The 10,418-nt window shown below is 41.0% G+C and overlaps 1 pseudogene; it reads right to left on the bottom strand.

Moving 5' to 3' along the window:
- LOC114006119 (transcription factor Spi-C-like) overlaps positions 1-10,418 on the bottom strand; it is a 67,754-nt pseudogene that overhangs the window by 51,617 nt on the left and 5,719 nt on the right.

Here is a 10,418-nt window from a genome sequence, read left to right as displayed (position 1 = left end):
ATGTGCACTAACCAGAGAGAGAGAGGGGAAGAGGAAAAATACTGAGATGGGAGCACTGGGTGATCAGACCCAATATCCATGACACTTCTTGTCCTACATTCATGAAGAACTGGAGCTGCAGACACAAAGAGGAGAGGAAAGCAGAGTTTATCACGGAAGGAGAAAAAGCTTTCAATGTAGTGGAAGTTGGCCCCAATGGGTTGCCAAAGAGGGTCTGGAAGTGAGGGGGTTTTATCTAGCAGTCTGAGCAATGGGCTGGCTTTCTGATAAGGAAGTGGGCTTTAGAAAATGATTACATGGTAATCTGAGTGATTTATTACCCCATTCTTTGTGGGGTCACAGACCATAGTATCTTGTACTTCTTTTCAGAACACAATTACTGAGGACCAGCAGATGGCATAATAGTTACATCTCTAGACTCCCATGTAGTCAACCGTGGTTCAACTTCTGGTTCTGGACCCAGGCACATGTGCGTGCGTGCGTGACCAAAATCCCAAGAGGAGAATGGAGGAGAAGGGACTGCAGTGTGGCAATCCTCCCTGGGGGGAGGAAATTTCTCATTTTCTGTCTCTCTGTCTCCCTCTGCCTCTCTAGTGAGTGCACATGCCCTATAGCAAAAATCTCTCCCCAAAAAAGTAACACAATTACCGAATAGAAACTGCTGCCCTGAGCTACAGTTGTTTTGAGTCTCAATGCAGCCAGATTTTGGATATGAAACTTAATCACTGTGATTCTATCTTGAGTCTATCCTGTCTGTGTGCTCAATATCCCTATCTCTTCCACTATTAGTAAGGGATTATAAATTATTGTACATTAACCAAACCATAGAGGAAAAACACAGAGACTTTATTATGAAGAAAAACACAGTGATCTCCTCTTGGGGCCTCCACTCTCCCTACCTATAAGTGGGGTCCAACTCCTATCTCAATACCACACATACCGCCCACATATACACATAGGGAATGATCACACAACAATCCCTTCTCCTTCAACTCTTTTGTGATTTTAGGCACACACCAGCATGTTTCTCAAGCCTCTGGGACTGGGACTTGAACCATGTAGTCAGCCATGTGGAATCCAGCTCCCTTAACCACGAGACCATGGGCTGGTCCAAAAAATAGTAATTCTTAAGTAAATTATAAACTGTAAGTTTCACATAAATAAGAACTTGTGCGATTTCTCTGTTTCCTTGAATAATGCATTTTTGCTCAATGCAGTTTAATTCTCATGTGAGGTCAGGACACCTTTTATGGTTTAAGAAAATTTGGGAGAATGAAAGGTTAATCTAAGGTTAGACGTGGTAGTGGAAAAGTATCTGGCCGGTATATCCATGGAACATTTTGTATCACTTTTTAGATCTCTGGAAAGCAAACACTGAAGGACTTTATAAAAATTAAGGAGTTCTTGGCAAGGCCGTTGATTGAGGCAGCTCACTGGAAATATACCAACCCCCCCCCCGAAAAAAAATCCTAATTCCAGTTTTTCTTCTTTCTCTAACAATCGCCTGCCATCTAGTGGGTATAATGCAGTCTAGCTCTGAATTGCTTTCTTTAAAAATTATCAACATCATTGAATAATGTACTAATGTCTTCTGAATAAGATGGGAGGAGATTATACTACTACATCCCCTAAAATATTAGTGAAAGGCTTAAAAGAACCATGGTACAATCCTTTTTTATCAAGACCTTCAAAAAACAGATCACTTTTGTGCTGGACTAACCAAAAACTAATAAACAAGTAGAATCTAGTTAAAAGAGAACAGCTATTTCTCATGCTTTCTTTGCATATTATTGCTGTGCTTATTTTATAAATGAATTTATTTCACTTTGGCATACTATAACATTTGTGTCAAATATCAGTGAATAACTATCATCTTCTGATGATAGATGCTAAGAAAATACAAAAGAATAAGAGATGTACACCCAGATCTTACCTTGGCAATCTAGTTGCGGGGGGGAGGGGGTTTAATTCAAATGCAACAGTTAGTAACCATGCTAACTGACATGGTCCAAAGGATGAAGAGATTAGTGAGAACTGGAGAAACTGGGAAAAGTTTATTAGTGACATTCAAGGTACATTTTAAGTATAATTTGAAGACAACTGATCAAGTCCCTGAAGACAGTGAGGATGCTTCTCATAGGAATGGGCAAATTACATCTTAATATAAAATGGAGAGAGGGCCAGCTCTATGCCTCAAGATAATGTACTGCCCAAGAAAAGCCTGATCCTACGTGGCAACTGTGGTTCGAAACTCCAGCCAAGCCAGCCTATAACTTGAGGCACATCTGTGTGTGCCCAGAATCTTATGAGCTGGTAGATTAGAGGCGGGGGATCATGGTGTGACCAGACCCTTTGGAGGGTGCTTCTCTCACGCATTCCCATGTGCACATGCATGTGCTCTATTATGAATAAAGGGGGAAGGGGAGAATAAATAGATAAAGTAAAGAAAAAACAGATCTGTAATAGACTCACAAGCCTAGAAACTAGCTGTGTGATAGGCCAAATACCACCTAAGCAAGACTTGCAACATTATGAAGATCATTTCTTTCTTTCTTTCTTTTTTTGGAGAGATTTTTGCTATAGGGCACGTGTGCTCACCAAAAGACAGAGAGAGACAGAGAGACTGAAAGTAAGAAATCACTCCCCAGGGGGTATGGCCATGCTACAATCCCTTCTCCTCCATTCTCCTCTCGGGATCTTGGGCAAACATGCATGCACACGCACCCAGCATGACTTAAAGCTGCTGGGTCCGGGACTCAAACTGCGGTTGACTACATGGGAGTCCAGCGACATAACCATTATGCTAATTGCTGGTCCCAACATTATGAAGATCTTTATAAAAGAGTTAAATTCTATTTCTAAGACCACCTTAGCTCTTAGACCTTTATTTATACTCACTTGAGCAATTGTTGGTAATTGTAAGTGGAAATGTGTTCTTGTAATTGGATTCTAAGAATATCCTTGTAAGCCTCCCTATACACCAAAGAGAAGGTTTTGGTTGCCAGACTCTTAAAATATCTGGGAAGGGAAATAGGATTTTATGGAGCCAGGTGCATTAGTGAACTCCCTAGTCATCCCTCCACTGTTGCCTCTTGCCAGATGATGAGGCTGAACTGCGCCTTAGAGATCAGGCTGCTTGCTGAAGGCCAGTACAGAGCCCTCACCCTATTCAGGAGATGACAGCTGTTCTCTTTTCATTTCCCTCAAAATAATTTTCATTAAAATTATTCCATGTCTTCTTCATGGCATTTTAATATGAATTTTAATGTGCTTTATATTATAAAACAATTCTTAGTAACTAGTGTTCAATTTTTCTGTTCTTGCCTACCTATTCTTTGACTTTGGACCCCACCTCCATTTACAAGACCTAAATAACAATGATTAAAATTCCCTTTTGTTATCCATTACACGCCTTTTACTTACATTCTCTTATACAGTCTAAACAAAAGCCCTATAAAGTGAATATTACTTATATAGACCAAAAAATTGATGCTCACAGAGGTTATACAAATTCCCTATATTACATAGATAGTAACAGGGTAGGGATTTGATTTTTGATCTTTCTAATTTATAGATCTTATGGTGTGTGTGTGTGTGTGTGTGGTGTGTTTTTACTGGGCTCTACTACTTTCTACAGGGAGTATATTTTAAACTAACGTTTTATCTCCTTTCCCCTTCTCTTGCTGGAACTGTAATCTCAAGGTACATTTCTTCATGATTCACAAACCATGATTTAATTAGATGAATTGGATATGAGAAAATGATTGTTTTGTTCAGGGAGTACACCTTCCTGCCAAGAAGAGGATTTTTCTCTATAAAGTATTTATTGTTCCAGATACATCTATAATAAAGTCTGCATTTTCCTATTGAACACCCCCATGAAAGCATCCTGCCGACATCTAAGATTTCCATGTAAATACTATCAGATATTTCCAATCTTGGCATCCCAAGTCTCTCACAGCTATAGTTTCCCACCCTCCACTCCTCTACTCACCAGATGGAAACACTGCCATTTCCATCTGGGGGAACAGTTTTTCACTGGCCAAGTTTTCACTCAGCTCCAGTAAAGGGACAAGGGTAACAGACTTTCTATCACCAGCAAGAGGCTTGACAAAGAATGAAGTGACCAGAACCCAGATCTGATGAACTTGTTGGCTGTTCCCAAAAGTCACTCTCAGTGGTCACATTTCTGGCAACCACTTGTTCCTAAAGTTCTTTAGGAAAAAGGGATGAAAAAGGGGATCCTTTAAATCCCAAATTCTCATCAATTTATGGCTGGTCTTTTGAAACAGCATATGTTAGTCAGTATAGAATTCCTGGGATGAAGAAAGTTCTGCTTCCCTTTGCGTGTCTCCCAAACATTTGAAGAACTATTTCACCAGGCTTTGTCTAGAAACAAAAGCAAAATTGTAGTAGCAGACCCTAAAGTTGGGTTTGCCTAATTTATCAAAATGTTTTCAAAAGAGTGTTGATGATTTAGAAGGCATTATTAAAACTTGCAGTAATGTTAGCTATGCACTCTGTGCTAACTCACTAAACTTGAAAAGGATATTAGGTCAACTAGGCAAGGGTTAATTATTTTATTATTTTATTGACTCAGATCCACAAAGAAACACCAAAGAAAATCATAGAAAGCCAAAGCCAGAATCAGAGTACAAAAGAACGAAGTGCTGGCTTGTGCACCAAGTCCATCAGTGAAGGGACTACCCAGGAGAGCTAGGTACCCTCTCTACTAGAGATTCATTTTGCAACTAAAGGTTAAAAGATGTTTCTGAAACTTAACAGGTGGCAGAGGGCCAGGGCAATAGGAGGAGAATTCACAATTGAAATCCCTCATACTGTAAACTACTGAGAAACTATTCAAAGGAAAACAAAACAGCTTAACTGTAGCTAAGAGCATACAGAATCAGACAGCCCAGAGTTCAAATCCTAACTCTGCTACTTTCCACCCGGAAAAGCCACTTGACTTCTCAGAACCTTGCCTTTCCTATTTAAAGACTAGAATTTTATGATGATTAAGTGAAATCCTGTTCAGAAAGCAGTTGGCACACTGCCTGGCACACTGTATTAAATCTACAGAAACAGAGAGGGCTATCAGCATAGTGACCATCATTAATTGTTCACTGACAAAATTTAAGCAATATCTAAACACTTTAAGTTAGTATCACAGAGCCCTGCTTCATCATTACCAACCTAACCATCCCAGCTGACACTCTGAAGAGTTACTTGATGTCTTGCTCCTCCATTGCTCCCAGAATCACGTCAAATAGGTATTCCAATACATTCATGTACAAGCTCAACTTCAAATCCCTAAAATGTATGGCAGACTTCACCAGACGTACTTAGACAAGGTATCGGGGCCTAATCTGGGACCAGACGGTGGTACAGTAGTACACAGCTGAACTCACATCGGAAGGGTCCAGGATCCATGTTCTGGGACCTCCTTGGCCACATGTACAACTGGGATCCTGGCTGGCTAGTGCTGGGGTAAATCGCAGCCTGGAGAGCCGGTTGAGGGTCTGTCTCTCTCTTTCTCTACCTTTCTCACTCTCTCAGAAGAAATAGACAAACTTAAAAGAAAGTAAACCTAAAACAAGCCTGTAGCCTGACAGCCTCAGACCTACTGACTTAGCTGCAGAAAAGAAGGGCACTCAGGGCAAACACGGAATGCCGCCAACAGGAGGGAGACAGGGAGCTGCTTTTCTCAAGTTTGACGTCTACGAAACATTTTGAGACAGATGTAAGAAAGCAGAGATCAGTTATGGACTGTGCCATTTCAAGGCAAGAGTAAGAAAAACAAGGATTAACCAGGGGCAGGGTGCTGAGATGGGGGAAGACCAGTTTAGCAATTGGATATCCCAGTAATAAGTCGGTGGATGCACAAAAGCAAGCCTGTGGCATCATTCCTAAGAGGTGTAGTAGTTACTCCTAACACTGTCATTGAGTCATTGTACAGCTGTTGCCTGACCTTGGGAGAAATAATGTCTCCTGGTTACTTTGCAGCTGACTTATCTACGTCTGTCCTCTCCACCTGAGGAAGAAAAAGGCTGCTGTTTTCCTTTTTCAGTCTACTGTGATACTGAGTCTTTCAGTTCTAGATAAGTTTTCACCTTTTTTAAGTGGCCCCCTACAATCTACGTGAGGGGTGTAAGGGAACTCTCTGTATTTTCTCCGCAACTTCTTTATAAATCTAAATAGTCACAGTAGTCTTTAAGACAGTATGATGTTAACCCTAAGACTCGTTACTTCCACCTCAGCAATCTGCTCATTGATCCCTGGTCTCATCTCCAGTTGCCAAGACTCCCTACATGAGACACTCCGTTGAACAGAACACAGCTGATGTGGTTTGACCTTGTGGTTTGGGCCAATCGTACACCACCCTTTTCGGCAGCAAGTTGTACTTTTGCTCATATTGTACTTGCTGAAAACTAAAATCCCCAAAGGCTTTCCCAGATGAACTGGGATCAAGTCAGCTGCCCTCTCCACCTTTCTGACCACTCTGCACTCACAGTTTACTTTGTAAGGCAGGCACAGAATGGTACTGTTAACATGTATCTTGTAAGCGTCTTTCTGCTGCTAGTACTGTGACGAAATAGAAGAGAACTAAGAATCAGAAATCCTGGGTGCAAATTCTCTTTCCAACTGGGTACATAACTTTAAGCAAGTTGCTCTATTCCTCTGGTCTCTGTTCTTTGTAAAATAATCATGTTGTCATTACATGATCTCTACGATCTCTCCCAGCCCTACTTCCTTATCATCACTCCTCATGCTTCTTTCCTGCTAGGAATAAGTCTTTTGTACTGGGTTTTATCTTTATTTTACTGACAAGGGAAATTATTTGGGAAGATCCATTCATTTGAGCAACATCATTTAGTACAGGATTCTAGGAAGATCTGTCAGTGTATAAAGCCTCAGTTTGCCCCAAGCCCCTCCAGTCAGCCTCCCCTAATCCTGTTGGGCTCTCCTGGATCTTTGATCTCTCCTTCCCTGCTACTGTACAAAAGCTACCAAGAACCTTCTTAGTCTGGAAAATCACTTTCTTCCAGGTAACCTCCAATAGCTACTCTATCCTGTTTCTCCCCGCTCACCACGCAACTTCTCAAAAAGGCCCTCTGTGCCCCTCTTTGCATCTCATTGTTTATTTGTTTCCTCTTCTCCTGAAAATCAGGCTTGTTTTCCTACATGCTCTTAAAACTTGTCCCTCAGCTAGTAAACTCAGGGCTCTTGGTGCAATCTGTACCTCCATTGACCTCTCTACTGCATCTCTGAATCCATTTCCTTCTCTCCAAGGTTTCTTTGGGGTTTTATTTAAATTCTTCTCCTCCTCCTCCTCCTTTCTCTCTCTCTCTCTCTCTCTCTCCTCTCTCTCTCCTTTTAAGAGAGATTTTTGCTATGGGGAAGGTGCACTTCCCAGAGAGACAGGCAGAAAGCAAGAAATCGCCACCCCAGGGGTGAATGGCTACACCACAATCCCTTCTCCTCCATTCTCCCCTTGAGATTTTGGACACACAAACACACATATGCCCAGCCTGAGTTTAAGCTTCCTGGTCTGTGACTCAAATAGTAGTCGACTACATGGGAGTCCAGCAACATAACAGTTATGCCAACTGCTGTTCCTTAAATTCATCTCTTTTCAAGAAAGCATCAACTATCATCTCTATACAGATGGCTCCCACATTTTCATAACCAGCACTGAGCTTCAGACATAAAGGATAGGAGCATTTATTGGGATACTGACTGTGAATGATCTCTTTCTGCATTTTCCTCTTCATGTTATTCTAAGCACTCAGCTCAGTCCTTAGAGATTCCTCACCTTGGAGAAATTGCTTTGTAGAAAGCCCTTCAGCCCCTGCTCACATTCCAGCCTCGTTTGCCAATATGCCCAGCTAGCTAGAAATTGTACCCGCTGGCTATAGGCAGGCCTGTGATCACCTTCACCCACGAGCACTATTAATGAGAAGGCAATAACGCAGGTGAAAGTCCACAGTGATGTTTAGCAGGAGGTCAAAGAATGATCGGGCATTTTGCCCATCCTTTATAAAAGTACAAAAATATTCTCTTTTCAGCTGGAGGAAGAACAAGTGATAAAGTTTAAGAGGAGGTCTGGTTACCTAGATGTGTAAATAAATATGGTTTGTTTTAGAGCCGAGAACATTTTTTAAAATCCTTATCCATTTATATGTCATGGAAACAGTCAAAACAATCCATATGACAACTTTTAGTGCAAACAGGAATGTGCTGGGCGCCTCGCTGAAACAGAACAGAAGCACACCCAGAATAAAGTGGAGGCCCGCTCGAGCGAGGACTCAACACATGTCTGAAAATGGAAGGAAAAATCCATCCTCGTTCAAAGACGTATTTATGAACACTAACTAAATATCTTTCAGTGTTTTGTGAAACAGATGGGAACTTATTTGTTGTAAGGATTCAAAGACAATGACGAACTAAAGAACAACCCAGAAACTCCACCACCATCACTTACTCCAATCCCCAAAAGTTTCTTCAATAGAAAACTAAATTTAGACAGACATTTTTCAAAGACTACATTATTTAATTTTATAGGACAATAAAAGCTATACATTGAGTATTTCTATGATTTGTCCTTAAATTCCTACATAAGTCTTAGACTGTTTTCTGAGGTTCATCCGGTCTATATTTTCTAGAACATCCACATCTGTGTGAAGATGTTAAAATCAGTACCACGTTTTGCAATATAATCGATTCTCTTTTGAATTAGGTCACACATGGCTTATTTAAGGACAGTTTTATTTTCTATTTCTTCTTGAATTCATTTTCCCTATGAAAACATGCCCATGGCAATAATACAAAATCAGTGAATAATTTCAATGTCAATGTACTGGGTTAGAAATCTTAACTATCTGAAGTGGGCCTAATTTTTCAGTTTTAGGAGTACATTTCAGAGTGGATGGTGTTAGGTATATGAAAATAGTTTTAAACTAACCAAGCAACATCAGGTCTAGTGGCAAATACAAAATATGACTCTGACCATCCTGGGGAGAGAAAAATGTGATAGGTGGTCATTTCAAGTTAGGAACATGAGAAAGAATTTGCAATATATTCAGGCAGAGAAGCTGAATGGGTGGAAATGTTTAGAGTGGGAGTTTTCCCTGATATCTACATTTCCCTCCCTCTGTAATGATGAACTTTTGACTGCACACATGGCCACCTAGAATAAATTCTGTATTTCTAAGAGGCTATATGTGCCTATGTGACAAATAAGCTCTACCCAATGAGATTTACGTAGAAACTCCTGTAATAATAATTTTCAGGAAATCTTCCGTAACAAACAGTGTTAGTTCATGGCCCCTTCTTTCTTTCTCCATCTTGCTTCTTGGATGAAAATGTGATGACTTGATCTCTATCTTGGACAAGGAGCATACTCTGGGGACAGCTGAGTGAAAAGACTCAGTCTCCAAGGGCTTTGTGGAGTAGAGCTGCCATACCAGCCCTGACTCACTGTATTAGTTTCCTGAGGCTGTTGTAACAATTACCAAAAACTGAAAGGCTTCAAACATCAGAAACATATTCTCTAGGGACCAGCAGTTGTCACAATGGCCCTGTCGCTGGACTCCCATGTAGTTGACCACGGTTTGAGTTCCCGACCCAGTGGCTTAAACTCACGTAGGGCACATGTGCGTGCGTGCCCAAGATCTCGAAAGGAGAATGGAGGAGAAGGGTTTGAGTTCCCGACCCAGTGGCTTAAACTCATGCAGGGCGCATGTGCGTGTGTGCCCAAGATCTCGAAAGGAGAATGGAGGAGAAGGGATTGCGGCGTGGCTATCCCCTTTGTGGGGGTGATTTCTCACTTTCTGTCTCTCTGTCTTTCTGGCAAGCACAGGCACCCTGTAGCAAAAACCTCAATTAAAAAAAAAAAAAAAACACACACACACACAGAAAAAGAAAAGAAATATTCTCTCTCTCAGGGTAAAAGTTCCAAATCAACCTATAGGCAGGACCATGCTCCCTCAGAAGCCGCTAGGTATAAATCCTTCCTTGCCTCTTCCCTGCTTCTGGGGGTAGCTGGTATTAGTAAAATATAATTAAAGGCAAACCCTTCTCCTAACCCAGAAAAATTTTCAACAAGGTAGAAGACAGTTAAGGTACTACAACCCATTCCATAGATATCCTCAAGCTAAATAGTAACTAGACCCCAAGTAAGAGGACTTGACGGCACCCAAATTTGTTATGTACCCTAGATTCACCTGGTAATTGGGTGTTTCCTAGCTGAAATTATCTAAAGGAAAAATTAACTTCTCATATCTTTATGATGGGAATTAATTTTGGAATGAGACGTCTATAGAAGTTAGGCTCCTACTCTCTCAAAGAAACTGAGAAAAAAGGGTGCTATCTTCCTTGATGACAGCATTTCAGAGAGGAGACTTCTGGGCACTTGAGAA

Source organism: Tupaia chinensis, unplaced genomic scaffold (assembly GCF_000334495.1).
Source record: "Tupaia chinensis unplaced genomic scaffold, TupChi_1.0 Scaffold145685_1, whole genome shotgun sequence".
Taxonomy (NCBI): domain Eukaryota; kingdom Metazoa; phylum Chordata; class Mammalia; order Scandentia; family Tupaiidae; genus Tupaia; species Tupaia belangeri.
This window is presented reverse-complemented; position numbering and strand designations above follow the sequence as displayed.